Source organism: Palaemon carinicauda, unplaced genomic scaffold (assembly GCF_036898095.1).
Source record: "Palaemon carinicauda isolate YSFRI2023 unplaced genomic scaffold, ASM3689809v2 scaffold27, whole genome shotgun sequence".
Taxonomy (NCBI): domain Eukaryota; kingdom Metazoa; phylum Arthropoda; class Malacostraca; order Decapoda; family Palaemonidae; genus Palaemon; species Palaemon carinicauda.
Genome location: NW_027170351.1, coordinates 459,056 through 477,959, shown reverse-complemented (window position 1 = coordinate 477,959; position 18,904 = coordinate 459,056). Strand labels below are relative to the sequence as shown.

The 18,904-nt window shown below is 39.7% G+C and overlaps 2 long non-coding RNA genes across 2 annotated transcripts in view; one reads left to right on the top strand and one right to left on the bottom strand.

The window, feature by feature from the left end:
• The window catches only part of LOC137636308 (uncharacterized), a 267,899-nt gene that overhangs the window by 22,929 nt on the left and 226,066 nt on the right, over positions 1–18,904 (top strand). The gene's annotated exons all lie outside the window — the stretch shown is intronic.
• Positions 5,153–17,532, bottom strand: LOC137636305 (uncharacterized). Its single transcript, XR_011043030.1, has 3 exons — positions 17,448–17,532; positions 11,419–11,636; positions 5,153–5,381 (listed from the first exon to the last, which is right to left on the bottom strand). It is a non-coding gene; the product is annotated as an uncharacterized lncRNA (long non-coding RNA).

Genomic DNA, 18,904 nt, shown 5'->3' with positions numbered 1-18,904 from the left:
AAGCTGCTAAGTTTTATCTATAATGATAGCAGTACTTGTCTATATTTACATCAACAGTCACAGTCTGCTAAGAAAAATTCAGGTCCAAGAGATAAAGCTGCAAAGACTTACCTACAATGATAGCAGTCATGTACCTCTGTACCGGGTCACTGGTAGGAGTGAAAATACAATAATCCAGCCCCGTATTAGATGAATTATTGCATACCATGGTCTGCTGTAAGCGCAGGAGGATCATTAAATTTTGTCATCGATTAAAAAGGGACTACTTAACCCTTTTACCCCCAGGCTATTTGGAAATTTCCAACCCTTAACCCCCAGGGGGTTATTTTTTTCCCAGCACATTTTGCAGTATATTTTTTTTTAAATTGCTCTAACAGCCTTAATTTTTGTCATAGAGAGGTCAGGTTGGTCTCATTCTCTTGGAAAATGCATGAATTTTCTCAAAAAATTATCAATAATATGAAAATTTTAAAAATCTAAAGCATTTTTTTGCAAGGACGTACCGGTACGTCCATGGGGGTAAAGGGATGGCTTTTGTGAAACGTACAGTACGTCCTTTGGGGGTAAAAGGGTTAATAAGTAGGCACATAATTAGAGGATTTTGATCACAAAGATTACCTTGAGCTGTTCAGCTTTAGCTGAGAAATATCTGACTTGAATGCAAAACATTAATTAGATTTCTTACCAGATATACTTTTCCCAAGAGAAGAAATAATTTATCATTACCATCATCATTAGCTAAGCTACAACCCTAGTTGGAACAGCAGGATGATATAAGCCTAAGGGGACCAACAATGTAAAATAGCCAAGTGAGGAAAGAAAATAAGGAAATAAATAAACTATACGAGAAATAATTAATAGAGAATTTAAATCATCTTAAGATCAGTAAGATCTGTCATATATTAACTATGAAGAGAGATAAAATCATTCACTGCAAGTGTGAACTTTTGAAGTTCCACCGATTCAAATAGGAAGATCATTCCGCAATCTGGTCACAGCTGGAATAAAACTTCTAGATTATTGTGTATTGTTGAATCTTATGATGGAGGCACGACTGTTAGAATTAACTGCGTACCCACCCACTACTACGTACAGGAAGGTACAGTCTGGGAAGATTTGAGTGCAAAGGATGATCACTATTATGGAAAATCTTATAGGAGTTATTGGGTCCTTTGACTGGCCATACAGTACTACATTGGATACCTCTCTCTCTCTCGTTACAGCTCATTTGGTCTTTGCCTACACATACACCGAATAGTCTGGCCTATTCTTTCTACCTTCTCCTCCGACATCATACACCTGACAACACTAAGATTACCAAACAATTCTTCTTCGCTCCAGGAGTTAACTTCTGTATTGTAATTATTCAGTGATTACTTTCCTCTTGGTAAGGGTAGAAGACTCTTTAGCTATGGTAAGCAGCTCTTCTAGAAGGACACTCCAAAATCAAACCATAGTTCTCTGGTCTTGGACAGTGCCATGGCTTTTGTACCATGGTCTTTCACTGTCTTGGGGTAGTGTTCTCTTGCTTGAGGGTACACTAGGGCACACTATTCTATCTTATTTCTCTTCCTCTACTTTTTTAAAGTTTTTAGTTTATATACGAACTATTTATTCTAATGCTGTTACTGATCTTAAAATATTTCATTTAATTGTTGATTACTTTAATTAGAGCTCTTTTATTTCCTTTCCTCACTGGGCTATTTTCCCTGTTGGAGCCCTTGGGCTTATCGCATTCTGCTTTTCCAGCTAGGGTTGTAGCTTAACAAGTGATAATAATATGATTCCTTTGAATGGGAAGGAATCTCCTTGTGATGTGGAAACCTATGATAAGGGATCTTCTACCCTTCCATTCTGTGGAGTCAAATTTGATTAAAACAAATTATTCAGGTTTTTACACCTGAAGTTTCCGTCATGGCCTTAAGTGGCCCACAAGACGAAGATATTTTTCAACTTGAGTTACTATAATTTGTTATAATTGAAGAAAATGTAACTAAGCTGTTAAGATGAACCCAAATAATGTATTTTTGGTAAACCAGTATGACTAGTAATATAAGTTAACCCTTTTACCCTCAAAGGACGTACTGGTATGTTTCACAAAACCCATCCCTTTACCCCCATGGACGTACCGATACGTCCTCGCAAAAAAATGCTATAAATTTTTTTTTGTTTTCATATTTTTGATAATTTTTTGAGAAAATTCAGACATTTTCCAAGAGAATGAGACCAACCTGACCTCTCTATGACCAGAATATTGGCTGTTAGAGCAATCTAAAAAATATATACTGCAAAATGTGCTGGGAAAAAAATAACCCCCTGGGGGTTAAGGGTTGGAAATTTCCAAATAGCCTGGGGGTAAAAGGGTTAAAAGCTTCAGTCTTGCCAAAAAGTACATGACCAATATTTTATGTCCCTTGAGACCGGAACTAAGTGCATAATTGGTCCTCGAAAAGGTTAGAGTTTGACACCTCTAGTCGAGCACTATCGATTATTATTATCAATATTACTAAGCATTATGAAGCTTCATCTGTGGTGGATAATGTGGGAGGGTGGGCTGTGGCACCCTAGCAGTACCAGCTGAACTCGGCTGAGTCCCTGGTTAGGCTGGAGGAACGTAGAGAGTAGAGGTCCCCTTTTTGTTTTGTTTCTTTGTTGATGTCGGCTACCCCCCAAAATTGGGGGAAGTGCCTGGGTATATGTATGTATGTACAACCTTGGTTGGAAAAGCAGGATGCTATAAGCACAAGGGCTCTAAGAGGAAAAAAATAGCCCAGTGAGGAGAGGAAATACATAATCTACAGAAGTAGTAATGAACAATTTGAAACTTTCCAACCCTTGACCCCCTGGCCTTTTTTTGTAAGCACATTTTGCAATATATATATTTTTAAATTGCTCTAACAGCCTTAATTTTCATCATAAAGAGGTCAGGTTGGTCTCATTCTTTTGGAAAATGCCTGAAGTTTCTCAAAGTTATCAAAAATATGCAAAATAAAAATGTAAATAGCAGTTTTTCGCAAAGACGTACCAGTACGTCCATGGGGGTAAAGAGATGAGTTTTGTGAAACGTACCAGTATGTCCATTGGGGGTAAAAGGGGTTAAAATAAAATACTTCAAGAAAAGTTATCACATTAAAACAGATCTTTCTTATATAAACTAAAAAGAGACTTATGTCAACCTGTTCAACATGACATTCGCTGCAAGTTTGAACTTTTAAAAGTTCCATCAGTTCAACTACCTGATTAGGAAGATCCTTCCACAACTTACAGTCTGTGTTTGGTATCTTTAAAATATATCCAGATCAAACCTCCTACTTACAAATTATTGAAGTTGAGCAATGCTCATTTTTACAGTGACAATAAAACTTACCAATAGGACATTGACCAAGCAGATCATGGTCTGTTAAACAGACAAACACAAGTAATGTAAACTTCAAAGTACTCAATTTGGAAGAAATTTTAAGCTTAACTCTATGCCGATACATAAGATTTCATTATACCGAACAAAAAGACTAAAATACTGTATATACATGTAAAATGCAGACAAAATATTTCCATTTACTCCACTTACAATTTTATAAACCTTACAACCAAGTGATTTGCTTTAGCTGAAATCAACAGGAGAGTACATAACAAACCTAATATTGCTTGGAGAACGTACGGAGGGATCTTGATTATGATGGATCCACAATAATTTGAAAAAAAAAAAAAAAAGGAATCACATCCTCTGCAAAGAATACATTTTAAGAGTTAACTTTCCCAAAGATAAACTCAAGAATAAAGAAAAATTGGAATGCAATCTCATGAAAGACCTTTAGAACTCAGATACTTGTTGTATATTTTATCATTTTTCTTAACCCTTTTACTGAGGCTCTTTGGAAATTTCCAACCGTTAACCCCCAAGGGGTTATTTTTTTGCCAGCACATTTTGCAGTATATATCTTTTAAATTGCTCTAACAGCCTTAATTTTTGTCATAGAGAGGTCAGGTTGGTCTCATTCTCTTGGAAAATGCCTGAATTTTCTCAAAAAAATATCAAAAATATGAAAAAAAAAATTTATAGCAATTTTTTGCAAGGACGTACCGGTACGTCCATGGGGGTAAAGGGATGGCTTTTGTGAAACGTACCAGTACATCCTTTGAGGGTAAAAGGGTTAAGTGATAATTAATTATATTGATTTTGATTTATAATTTTGTACAACACTAAGTTCACATCTGTATTTTGGTGATAGAATAATTACGAAAAGAATGTAAATCAATAAAAAGTATTTTTATGATAAGAAAAAAATTATAACAGATGCTCCAACTTTGACCTGGTATGTTTCATAAATAGAAGGCTGGTCCAACTTCATGAAAACCGCTGAAATTTCCCCATAAACGATCAGCAATTGAACATCAAATGCTATGGAAAAAATATTGCAGTTAAGACATAATGATCGCCCAAGTAGTTTACTGATGACGGCTCTCGTCCTAAGTGATGTTCGGTATAAGAATAAAATGGCAAACCAATGTTCCAAATTGGAAACACAGAAGCTGTTACCCATAAAGGATAGTGTTCAGTCGATGTTACCTGTCGTACCTCCTTCAACTCCCCCTGAAGGATAGTGTTCAGTCGATGTTACCTGTCGTACCTCCTTCAACTCCCCCTGAAGGATAGTGTTCAGTCGATGTTACCTGTCGTACATCCTTCACCTCTCCATAAAGGATAGTGTTCAGTAGAAGCTGTTACCTGTTGTACCTCCTTCAACTCACCCTGAAGGATAGTATTCAGTAGATGTTACCTGTCGTACATCCTTCAACTTTCCATAAAGGATAGTGTTCAATAAAGACATTCTAAATTTTCTGATGAAATTTAAGATAGATGCCCTCACACATATGTCTAACTGTGCTGAACCTGTTAGATATCCGTCGATTATATCGAAAAAAATAAATATAAATCCAGCATATCTCATACTTCCAGTGTTTTGAATAGACTACATAATTAAGGTATGTGTAATTGGAGATGCTATCTCTGCTTAACTACTGAGTGTACATTGACTTTGGAGTTTCCTAGTCCTCTAGAGATTAAGAAATTGAACACAAATAATAATATTAATGGCTTTAGAAACTATTTGGTTTTAGAGGACTTTAAAAGTACACTATACAAACTCTAAATTCTTTATTCTTTTAACAGAAGATATATTTTGTAAATTACCTTTAGACTGTACCTGTATGTCATTAGTTTAATATAAAGGCCCGAAAATATTAATCTGTGGCTTGGCCCCGCAACTGGGCCCCCTTCATCATCAGATTCCATCTTTTCGGGGATATCCGAAAAAGAAATCGCAGCGGTTCCGCCGTTTTGAGGATTCAAGGTTGAATCCCTTGTCGTGCTTCTTGTGGCCCTGAAAAAAACAATGGCATGAAATGCTTACAAATTCAACGCGACACGTAGCTGTTAACCCTTTTACCCCCAAAGGACGTACTGGTACGTTTCACAAAACTCATCCCTTTACCCCCTTGGACGTACCGGTACGTCCTTGCAAACAAAAGCTATATAAAAAATTTTTTCATATATTTGATAATTTTTGAAAAAATTCAGGCATTTTCCAAGAGAATGAGACCAACCTGACCTCTCTATGACAAAAATTAAGGCTGTTAGAGCAATTTAAAAAAAATATACTGCAAAATGTGCTGGGAAAAAAATAACCCCCTGGGGGTTAAGGGTTGGAAATTTCCAAATAGCCTGGGGGTTAAAGGGTTAATGATTCCCTAACGTCAAGTTTCGAACGTAGTGCTGTGAAATATAAAATTACCAAAACAACAATACTATTTATAGCATGGAAGGAATTATCAAAATTTTGAAACAAGTCTTAATAAAATATTAACTCATGGCTGCCAATCCAAAAAGCACTGTATTACAAACCCACCATAATTCTATAAATCCTGCTCTTTATATTCCCAAATGTTAAACTATTAAAACTTCAAAAGTTCAAAGTTGGAGCAAATGTTTTTATGTTGACCAGGCTGACATGAGTCTTTTTATAGTTTATATATGACATATCTGTTTTTGACATTGTTAATAGTTTCTATATGACATATCTATTTTGACGTTGTTACAGTTTTTAGAATGATTTACTGTTAATTTGTTCTCATCATCTATTTATTTCCTTATTTCCTTTCCTCACTGGGCTATTTTTCCCAATTGGAGCCCTTGGGCTTATAGCCTCTTGCTTTTCCAACTAGGGTTTTAGCTTGGCTAGTAATAATAATAATAATAATAATCATGTAAAAAAGCATCCAGCATTGCAAGCATATTCCAATCCTAAAGCCATAATCCTCCAATAATTTTTATATGACATATTGTATATTGTACAGTACTAGAGAAATATATATATATATATATATATATATATATATATATATATATATATATATATATATATATATATATATATATATATTTGACCATGGAAAAATTCTGGTGGATATGAATGTGTTGAGGTGGTTTGGCCATGTTGAGAGAATGGAAAATGGCTGTCTGCTAAAGAAGGTGATGAATGCAAGAGTTGATGGGAGAAGTACAAGAGGAAGGCCAAGGTTTGGGTGGATGGATGGTGTGAAGAAAGCTTTGGGTGATAGGAGGATAGATGTGAGAGAGGCAAGAGCGCGTGCTAGAAATAGGAATGAATGGCGAGCGATTGTGACGCAGTTCCGGTAGGCCCTGCTGCTTCCTCCGGTGCCTTAGATGACCGCGGAGGTAGCAGCAGTAGGGGAGTCAGCATTATGAAGCTTCATCTGTGGTGGATAATGTGGGAGGGTGGGCTGTGGCACCCTAGCAGTACCAGCTGAACTCGGCTGAGTCCCTGGTTAGGCTGGAGGAACGTAGAGAGTAGAGGTCCCCTTTTTGTTTTGTTTCATTGTTGATGTCGGCTACCCCCGAAAATTGGGGGAAGTGCCTTTGGTATATGTATGTATGTACCAAAAGACATGACAACAAAGGTACACCAGCACTTAGGATATGGAAGCATCTACAATCAAACTAAAAGTTACTTTGAACCACAAGGTTTAAAGGTCACTCATGGATAGCAGAGGCAACGGACACTGACAATGCCCTAGAGACTGACCATATGTAATATGATCAGCGCCCAAGCCTCCTCTCCACCCAAGCTAAGACCAGGGAGGGCCAGGCAGTGGCTGCTGATGACTCAGCAGATAGACCTATAGGCTCCCCAAACCCCCCCCAACCTTAGCTCACAAGGATGGTAAGGTCGCAGACACTAATGACACTAACGAGTCCAAGCGGGACTCGAACCCCCGACTGGCAAACACCAGGCAGAGACGTTACCTATCAGGCCACAGCAACTCAACAAGATGCCAGTTATTATTATTATTATTATTGTTATTGTTATTATTATTATTATTATCTTTATTATTATTATTACTAGCTAGGCTACAACCCTAGTTGGAAAAGCAAGATGATATAAGCCCAAGGACTCCAACAGGGAAAAATATCCCAGTGAGGAAAGGAAATAAGAAATAAACAAACGACCTGAGAAATAATGAACAATTGAAATAAAATATCTTAAAAACAGTAACAACATTTAAAAAGATATTTCATATATAAACTATAAAAAAAACTTATGTCAGCCTGTTCAAAATAAAAAGATTTGCTTCAAGTTTGAACTTTTGTTCTCCCAAAAATGTATGCAAGAGCCCTAGTAACCTTCATATGAAAATGGAAAATACGAAAAGGCCGAAAGGCAAGAGAAGACTGTTCTATGACAGAATTTCAGCTTGATTTTACTAGTTCCCTAGCTATGTTTATAGTACAAGTGTGGCGAGAAGACACTACAGAAATAATGTAAGTGGACATTCAGATTACTAAAACGTAAGACTGGCATTCAGACTTTATATTACTCAGCTGGTAAGAGAATTAATGAAGAACACTTCCTAAAAATAACAGGAGAAAAGTATGGCGAGACGATTTACTACAGTAATAATGTAAGTGGACATTCAGATTACTAAAACGTAAGACTGGCATTCAGACTTTATAATACACAGCTGGTAAGAGAATTAATGAAGAACACTTCCTAAAAATAACAGGAGAAAAGTTTGTCATAGAGAGGTCAGGTTGGTCTCATTCTCTTGGAAAATGCCTGAATTTTCTAAAAAAAAATTGACAAAAATATGCAAAAAAAAATTTTAAATAGCATTTTTTTGCAAGGACGTACCGGTACGTCCATGGGGGTAAAGGGATGAGTTTTGTGAAACGTACCAGTACGTCCTTTGGGGGTAAAAGGGTTAATATCTGTTCTCTTCACAAAGTTTGTCTTTATGTAACAAATCGTTCACAGCGGGATCATGAGCTGCCATATACTGTACATCTTAATCGGCAGCCTGATTAAATTGAGGCCTCTTGACGAACTCAAAGTACAAAATGCTACGGTTAACCTAAATTAACTGACTAAAAGGACTCTTCTTATATAAATAAATTGACTGCAATAATACCACTTAATTCAATCAATCATATGGACTCTTCTTAGTTAAATCAATTGACTGTAAGGACACAATCAATCTAAACTAATTCACAGTAATAAAGTTGGAGCAAAGAGATCTTATTCTGGGGAAAGACAGCAAAAGGTTCAACATCATTATCATGTTGAACCGTCCTGTGATGCATTTCTGCATTGCTGCTAGGGCAGAGCCAGGTCTATGATCCCCAAATACCTCACAGTAGGGGGTTGAAACATGAAGTTTATCAATCTGAACTTCGATAAAGCTGAAAGTACTTTAGAAAGGTCCACAGACGTCTCCTTTCTACTGGAAGGAGAATAAGAGTAATTTTGGGTGGGGCGTTGACCCTGACAGCAAGCCCCATTATTATTATTATTATCATTATTAGTATTATTATTGTTATTATTATTATTACTAGCTAAGCTACAACCCTAGTTAGAAAAGCAAGATCTATAAACCCAAGGACTCCAATAGGGAAAATTAGCCCAGTGAGGAAAGGAAATAAGGAAATAAATAAATGATATGAAAAGTAATGAACAATTATGATAAATATTCTAAAAACAGTAACAACATTAAAACAGATACAGTATTTCATATATAAACTATAAAAAGACTTATGTCAGCCTCTTCAACATAAAAACATTTGCTGCCAGTTTGAGCTTTTGAAGTTCTACTGATTCAACTACCCGATAAGGAAGATCATTCCACAACTTGGTCACAGCTGGAATAAAACTTCTAGAATACTGAATAGTATTAAGCCTCATGATAAAGGCCTGACTAATAGAATGAACTGCCTGCCTAGTATTACAAACAGGATTGAACTGTCCGGGAAGATCTGAATGTAATGGATGGTCAGAATTATGAAAAATCTTATTCCTCTGAAAAGTGGCAAGGATAAAAATGGCCTCAATTAGGCTTTGTAATTTCCTACACACAAGATGGACAGCGACAGACATTTTGGGTTGGGCATTGACCCCAATAGCAACCTTAGCTCAAACCTGGGGTAAATTTTTTACATTCATTCATGTGAAAACAGACAAGGAATACACAATAACAATTTTGGATTGGGATTTGCTGAAAAAAATCATTGGAAAAGTCTTCCTCCCTGAAGAGGTACCTGTTAACCCTTTTACCCCCAAAGGACGTACTGGTACGTTTCACAAAACTCATCCCTTTACCCCCATGGACGTACCGGTAAATCCTTGCAAAAAAATGCTATAAATTTTTTTTCATATTTTTGAGAAAATTCAGGAATTTTCCAAGAGAATGAGACCAACCTGACCTCTCTATGAAAAAAATTAAGGCTGTTAGGTCAATTCAAAAGAAATATACTGCAAAATGTGCTAGGAAAAAAATAACCCCCTGGGGGTTAAGGGTTGGAAATTTCCAAATAGCCTGGGGTTAAAAGGGTTAACTTACTTCAATATGTGTTCGAAGGACTCGTTGCGCTTCGCGCAGTTCAATTGTTTTGGGGGTTTGTTATTTGGGGGCAGAGGAGAGGAGCACCGGTGGGAGTGATAGCTGCGTACGGCTACCATTAAAATTGCCTTAGAAACTGACATCAGACTTTACTTTGTCCTGCCACATTGATCTACAATCTTAAAAACTGGTAGCAGAACATGGTTCATGGCAGGTGGAAGGACATTAAAGATAATTAAGAAGAAAGGAGACGAAGAAAAGATGACTATGTTATGTGACTACAGTCAGGCCCGAGTGCCGGTCTTCGAAAAAACAAGTTATGATTGCTGGAAAAATGAGTCGAGGGCAGGGGCGCATGTCAACAATAAAAGAAACAAGCTGTGACACTTGCCCCGTCATTCCCAGATGGAAGCGAGGTGAGAAGCAAAGTTTTTCAAAAGGTGGACATTGAGCAGGTAGCGAATGATGACGGGGTGCAAGTTTTGCTTCAACACTTGGACAAGTACTGCAAAAAGGACAAAATGTCAGCTACATATGAGGCAAAGACCAGATTCGACACATACAAGAAGAGGAAAGAAGACACTATGGAGAAGTACATTTTGGAGTTTGAGAAGAGAAGCGCTGTTTTCTTAGAAGTACAAAGTGATAATACTAAAGTGCATTTTGGCCTTTAAGTTAATGGACAATGCTGGGCTAAAGGGGAAAGACAGAGACAGATAGTGTTGACAGTAGTGTCTTTCAGTGAGCCGGATAAGATGTTTGACCCGATGCAACAAGAATGTTTTTGGGAGTCAGGAAGTGTCGTCTTTGGGAGGAGCGTTGGGAAATAATGCCAGTGTGACTCCTGCTATAGTAGTGTAGTCTGAACCAGTGTTTAGCACAGAGGGGGTAAATGTTGTTACGCAGTCAAAAGATTGTAGAGGATTCAGGGGAGGCAAAGGAAAATGAAATGTGGCAAATAGTGAGGAAAATAGACAGAGAATCTATGTTGATAGATTTGGCAATGTAAGAAAATGATTTATATGTGGATCACAATATCACCTGTTTCCTGCATGTACAAAGAGAGTGTATGTTAACTAATCTCTCTCGGGGAGTTCGAAGAGCATGCCCAAACCATCTCCATCTACCACTCACCATGATCTCATCCACGTGTGGCACTCGAGTCATCTCTTACAGTTTAATTTCTAATCCTGTCCTGCCATTCAACACCCAATATTTTTCTGAGGGGTCATGAACTTGAAAAAGCAAAACACAAAGAACTGTAAAGTTAGAAGAGTTTTCGGGTATAATTCAGAAAGCACCGCCAGTTAGGTGGGTGGTAACAGAGAAGAAAAATAACCAATTTGTGAGTAATTTGTATTTTTCCTAGTACACAAACCTGGAGTTTTTAATAGGGGCATTCTTTCAGCTACGCCAAAAGTATACCCCCATAAATATCGGAGGGCCGGAACAAACAGTGAAGGAGTAAAGAAAAACTAAAGCAAATCAAAGAAAATTAAAACATACCTCGAAACAGAGCGGCCAGAAGAGCGGGCCACGTGTGGCCATTCAATGGCCAATCCACGAGAGCTCCTTCCGGGACTGACGCAATTACAAGACAGGCCATAGCCTATATATGGACTCCTTGCTCTGCCGTTTTCCCCGGCACATTACGCCGTCCATCGTACATCAAGCGAGACACGTGGCCTGCAAATCACAGCTGAGGTGAAGGTTTCAACATCCACCTAAAATTGAATTATGCAGTGAATTTATTACATCGAGCAAAGACTTATGGCTGCTGTTATGAACTTAAAATAAATACCGTAAAAGAATGAGGTAAATAAGATGAAAAATAAACATACACCACAAGTGATTAAGACTTTGCATAATTTCAATGAAGTACTTTACATTTCTAAAACAACACTAAACTTTCATATAGATATGATGTTTATGATGAAAGATAACAAGCTTTAAGATAATGGGATATGTTACATTTTCAAGCAAAACGTCCTCGGAAGCTACGTAGAGATTCTCCGAGACAGACCTTAATCAAAACACTACAAATTAGCAATTTGTATTTTTCCTAAGTAAACAAACCTGAGACCTTTTCTAGGATGAGACAATTATTATTATTAACATTATTACTTGCAAAGCTACAACCCTCATTGGAAAAGCAGGATGCTATAAGCCCATGGGCTCCAACAGGGAAAATAGCCCAGTGAGAAAAGGAAACAAGGAAAAATAAAATTTTTAAGAGTAACATTAAAATAAATATCTCCTATATAAACAATAAAAAACTTTAACAAAACATAAGGAAGAGAAACAAGACAGAACAGCATATCCGAGTTTACCCTCAAACAAGAAAAAGACAAATGGTATCAAATTTGTATTTTATTCCAATGCAAATACAAACTTCTGTGTCATTTATATGAGAGGCTTTGTATGGAAGTCTTCCTTAGATGGGAGGAAGTCTCCGTGAAGTTTAGAGGTCTGCCCTTCCTCTCTCTCAATACAATTACTGTAAGTGATAGCAAGAGATCAAAGTGAATTATTTGTGAAGCTCAGCCAGCTCGTAAAGAGGCAAGGCTTTACGTTCAATTCTATGAATACTTTGCAAGGGATGAAGTGACATGAAGATCAAGTGTTATATAGTATGAACACTTCAATATATTATCAAATATATCAACAAGTATTTAACTTCTAAGCATTCTTACTTGGTTTAGAATGGATTCCAAGTGAAGGCTTCAAGTCCAGACTAGATCACCATCTGCCTAAGTACCAATTACATACTCTTACAATGCAGAGAATAAAAGATGCTTAAGATAAAAGTTACATGTCCCATAAGAGCTTATACTGTAGTTAGATTATTTGCTGAGCAGCCACAATAGGGCCTATAGAAAAGGTGTCTAGAGACCTGGGTCTGAAATCTTTAAGATAATGATAAACAAAAGCAGTCTGTCTCTTCAAAACATCAGCTTTTAGAACTTGAGCTGAAGTGCTTATACGGAATGCTAGGGTTACGGCAAGTCGGCATATATCATGTGCTCGAGGGGTGGCCCTTGGAGACGCTTCTTCCCCTGAGGAATGAGAAGTTCTCATGATAAGTTTCTCTTAATCACAATGAAATAGTGTTTCTGTATACTTTCTGGTTAGAGCAGCCAGTTCTCACAAACAAATTGGAGATTCTGGGCTTAAGATACTGTGTTCTTTACAGATATTTATGCACTGTTCTTACTGGGCATAGTAACATGTCATCTGGGTCAACAGTTGCCGTATTTGATGGCCTATAAGACACACGGGCATATAAGACGAACTCTCCTTTCAGCAGGTCAGATTCAGGAAAAAAAGTTTGTAATGTATTTAAGCATATATTGTTGAAAACAGTCTGGTGTAAGGTATATTATCCACAATACTAGGCAGTACTCTAGAAGTTTTATTCCAGCTGTTACCAAGTTGTGGAATGATCTTCCTAATCGGGTGGTTGAATCAGTAGAACTTCAAAAGTTCAAAGTTGGAGCAAATGCTTTTTTGTTGACCAGGCGGACATGAGTCTTTTTATAGTTTATTTATGACATATTTGTTTTAGATGTTGTTAATAGTTTATATAAGACATGTCTGTTTTGACGTTACTTATTTTAGAATGATTTATTGTTAATTTGTTCTCTTCATTTATTTATTTCCTCACTGGGCTATTTTTCCCTGTTGGAGCCTCTGGGCTTATAGCATCTTGCTTTTCCAACTAGGGTTGTAGCTTGGATAGTAATAATAATAATAATACAACATTAACAAAATCATGGCCTTCGTCATCCATGACTGGAACCTCAGTACGTTCCTGACATGAAGGACCTGGATGCAGGATAACATTCGCTGAAGGACAAATCTTACGTTTCTTGTCGTTGCTGACAGAAGACGAAGAAGGGGAACGGTCTCTTTTAGGCCGAAACTTGCGGCGAGAACGATATCTCTCCCACTGGGAGGACAACCACTCGCTACAATACTCACACGGTGATTCTACAGAACATCATTTGCTTCTAGAGGAAGGACAAACCAGGTGTGAATCCCCTTACATCAGGCTCATAAATGTGCCACAGGGGCAACCATCTCAGCCAGGGCAGCAATGAATCGCTTTCGGCATAATAGTCGAAAGGCTCACACTCCCAATCTCACATATAATGATAGAATACAAGAGACAGTCAATATCAAAGGCACAAAAGACACAAGCACTAAGAACTATAATGGTACGACAAGGGCGATGCGGACGTCTGATCGCAGAAAGTTAATTCATCCGACCTACTTCACGACCAGAAGTGTTAGAGGGAAGCGCTTTAAACAAACGTTTTGCATCATGCGCAACAGTGGCCTGGCAACGAAGCATCTATCTATATACCAAGGCACTTCCCCCAATTTTGGGGAGTAGCCGACATCAAACAAAAAAAAAAAAGGGGGGGGGACCTTTCCTCTCTACGCTCCTCCCAGCCTGACGAGGGACTCAACTGAGATCGGCTGGTACTGCTAACGAAGCATGATGCAATCACACCAATTTTCTTTTGATTGTCTGATCCTATAAAAAGAAACTAAGAGTAACCTATATAAATGACTCAGAAGGTTTACATCTACGTAGGAATAAATCCTTCAATAATCTAAAGTCATAAACTTAAAAAAGCCAACTTGCATTTCCAGATACTAGTATAGCTCCCACAAAAGATGCTCTTATCTGGAATGTGTAAAAAGCAGCAAAAAGAAAAGATGGTTAGTTAGGTATAAAGTGCCCGGAGTGGTCGAAGTCGTCAACTGTATAGACTGGGGATAGGGAGACTACCTGGGGGGTGCTCGCTTCCGACTGCCTGGGAGGCAGTGAGGAGGGAAGCCTGGCCAAGGATTTGGGGATGGTGAACAAATTCTTCAGTTCCCTCCCACGAGCCCGGAGGTCCTCTGTCTCCAAGGGCCTAGAGGACTCCATCGGCTTACGGGATGTAAGTCCATTGCCGTACGGGGTGAATCCCGTCTGGTCGCAGGTCGTGCCTCCTTAGACACTATCTCGACCCATAAAGAACGGAAGGAGTCTCCATAGGAAGCAACCCTATCCTCCTTGGGGGGCGAAGGACGAATCCTTTTCCTTTCCCCCTTTGGTCTGGCCTGTGGCATCTTTAACTGCAGGGGGCTACCCTGAGGTTCATGCCTAATCTCCTCCAGAGGTCTTTTGCGAAGGGATGATCATCTCCCCTTGCCTGAAGGACCCGCCTGTGCGGGAACTTCCGACCTCCTCCCAGGATCGGAGGGAGGAGAGGACCCTGAAAAGAGAGGAGGCGACAAGGGAATCCTAGGTGTATCACCTAAGGACTGGGAGCGGGGAACGACTCCCTTCATGGCTTGGCGCATTACATTGAATAAGGTGCTAAGCCACGGGAATCTTGAGGAACTAAGGGGAAGGTCTTTAGGAAAGAACTGCTCCCTGGGTTTCCTAACCCTCTTGTCTGATGGAGGCTTCCCTACAGGAAAGATCGGCACAGGCTTACCCTTAGGGATAGGGTTTGGGCTCGGTCGCACAGGCGACTGTTGTCTCTGTTGAGGCGTAAGGGGCTTGAGAGACTGATTGTGAGCGCCAAGACGGTCGCGCGCTCTCGCGCCGAACTGTTGGTAGGCGGAAGGGAGCTCGTGCGCGCGCCTTTCCCAATTGTGCGCACCTTTTTGGCGCTCCTGGAGCGCTTGAGGTCGTTCGCGCACCTGGTGCGCATAAGGTTGCTCGCGCGCATGGCACGCAGTGTGTTGTTTGCACGCATGGCGAGCAACAGGATGTTCGCGCATATGGCGCGCCATAGGATGAACCAGCACGCCATGATCGCCATTTTGTTTGTGCGCGCCAAGACGGTCGTGCGCGCCAAGTTGGTCATGCACACCAATTTGGCCGTGGGCGCCAACTTGGTAGTGCGTGCGAGAGCTCTCAGGTTGGTGAGAGAACTCACTGCTACGCTCACACGAAGGTTCACGATAGCTTGTGTTGTGTGAGCGCGAACAATCAACACGAGAGTTTGAAAACTCTCTGTCATAAAAAGAATGACTCTGGTCACGAGAACCCGAAAGTTCAGCGTGAACTGTGTTGCGCGAAACCGAAGGATCAACACAACGAGAAACCGGAGTTTCTCTGTCATAATACACCGAAGTGTTAGCGCGACTAGAGTTACAAGAGCCCAATGGTTCAGCGTAACTCAGGTTACGAGACCCCGAAGGGACAGCGCAACGAGGAATCGAGGTTCCTCTGTCACGAGATCCCAAAGGATCAACGTGACTGACAGTACGAGAACCCGGCGTGTACCGTCGTTACCAGAGCCCGAGGGTTCTGCGTAACAGAAAGCCAAAGGTTTCAAGTCGTGAGACCCCGAAGGTTCAGCGCGACGGAGACCTGAAGGACTCCTGCTATCATGAGAACCCGCAGGATCAACATGACGAGAGCCCAAAGGATCACGATCACGCCAGCCCAAAGGGTGATCGTCACGAGACCCCGGAGGGTCAACGTGAGGAGAACCAGCAGGTTCATAAAGACGTCTCCTCACAGCCCGAAGAGGAGAACGCCCGGGGTGGAGAGGGGTTACCCACCCCTCCACTCTACGAACCTCCGGAGAGGAATGTACAACAGACTCCGCCTGATTAAGGTCAACAGATAATTCCTCCGCAAGGAGGAGAGTTCGCCCGAAGGAGAACTACGCTTATAACAAGGTTCTCTTTCTGCTCTTGGAGGAGAACCTAAAGCCTAAGAAGATTGCCGATGCACAGAGGTTGACCTGGAGTCACAAGGCCTGTGCTACTGCTCGACCGTACCCCGGAAGGGCCTGGTCGAGGATTAGCTTCGGGCAGAGATTTGGGCGTAGAGGAAGCAGAAGCCCGCAATTTCTTCGATTTAGAGGAAGACCCCGAAAGTGAAGATTGTCGTTTAGACTTCTTACGCGCAAACCTCTCCCACTGGGAGGCAGGCCACTCCCTACACTCGGAACTGGTGTTGTCCCGCGAACACTGGGTTCCCCGGTAAGCCGGCCATAAAGGGTGTGGATCCATCTCCACGGACGACATAAAGGTGTTGCAGCGGCCGCCTTCAATCCCTGGACATGTCCGCATAGCGGAACAATAACCATACACACACCGACACACACACAAAAGAAAAGAAAAAGTAATAAAGTCAAGTAAAATTGGTTACTCAATCCACAGGTGTGAGTGAGCAGGGTAGCTAGTCTACCCCAACCCCCTCCCGCTAACTAGCGGATGAGGTAATTATCCCTCACTAAAATTGTCTTGGCTGGTTTTCAGCGTTGCTGAAAGTAATACCCTATAAATAGCGAAGGTTTGTATCTGTGTCGGAACAAATAACAGTTAATCCCTGCAAGTTTCATTACTCTACAATTAAAATTGTGGCCAGGAAGCTGTTCATAAACAAACACACAAACAGGGGCAAAAACATAACCTCCTTCCAACTTCGTTGGCAGAAGTAAAGGGACTAATGTTGCCAATCAACTGAAGTGACCTAAATATATGACACTGGATCAACCTGTAGCTACTTCACAAACCTTGGCAAGATCCTCGTCTTAACGGAGACGTAGCAAAAGTGGTCCGATGTTTGATGACATTCCTCTTCAATTCGTCAGGAAAATTCTGAAAAAAACCAAGGAGGTAAATATTGATATTACAAGTATAATGCATTTCACAAGATTAGAATTTCATGGGGAAATTGAATTTGACATGCCTAACCCTATAGCTGGAACAGATGTTCAATTATAGAACATCACGATATTAGTGAGGACATTAAAACTTGCATAATGGAAAAGAACATTGCAAATACACTATCTAGAATCCCATATACTACTGGTAGAAACCTCTATTACCGCAGTTACAGATTTTAATGGAAAATATCCCTTTTGCTCTTTTTGTCATCTTCGCAAATACCCCAGGAGCCTCCTTCTACCCGATAGTTCAGAAAAACACTGATAGGTGGTGCTTGTCGTAAATGACTTGTTTGAACAGAATAAAGGGCCCTGCGTTTTATAATCTAAACCTCTTGTTTATTTATTTTCAATATTGGAATATGCAATAAAATCATAGCTCTTATTTTATTAATCGTAATATTTAAAGGTTAGGATAGAAACGTATCTGATATATGTAGTATGATCATTGGAAACGGAAGCCCAGTTCACGTTCGAACAGAGGCTGGAGCGCAAAGCTACAACTCAACCCTTTTACCCCCAGGCTATTTGGAAATTTCCAACCCTTAACCCACAGGGGTTAATTTTTTTCAAGCACATTTTGCAGTATATATTTTTTTAAATCGCTCTAACAGCCTTAATTTTTGTCATAGAGAGGTCAGGTTGGTCTCATTCTCTTGGAAAATGCCTGAAGTTTCTCAAAAAAAATATAAAAAATATGCCAAAAAAAATTTAAATAGCAGTTTTTTGCAAGAATGTACCGGTACGTCCATGGGGGTAAAGGGATGAGTTTTGTGAAATGTACCAGTACGTCCTTTGGGGGTAAAAGGGTTAAGAGTGTATCTATTTTTCACCCCTCTAACTATGTATAATTGATAATCAACACCATAATACTACCCCACGGGGCTAAAGCGCATAGCAAAACATGTCCCGCTTGCCAGAACATTGGAGCGGTGAGATAATGTTTAATTGCGGGCGAAGCGAGCATAAAGCAGAGCAAAATAGATAAATCATTAACTCAATTAAGTAAAGAAGTATTTGTAGTACAATGAACACTGCTCCAAAAGACTCCATAGAAAATTAGATGGAAAACCCCATTTTCTATGCTCCCAGAAGTACTGTCAAACAAATGCTCCAGAGTTTTGACAGTTTTTCATTGCTATTAATCGGTTTTCATTACGGTAACAGTTTTCTTTAATGATGACGACTGCTTGTTTAAGAAAATGACAGGCAGAAACCACAAAGTTTAAACTATTCAATTTAAATATCAACACAATTAGATATTTTGGGGCGTTTCGAACGTAATTGATGACAATACCTGGAGC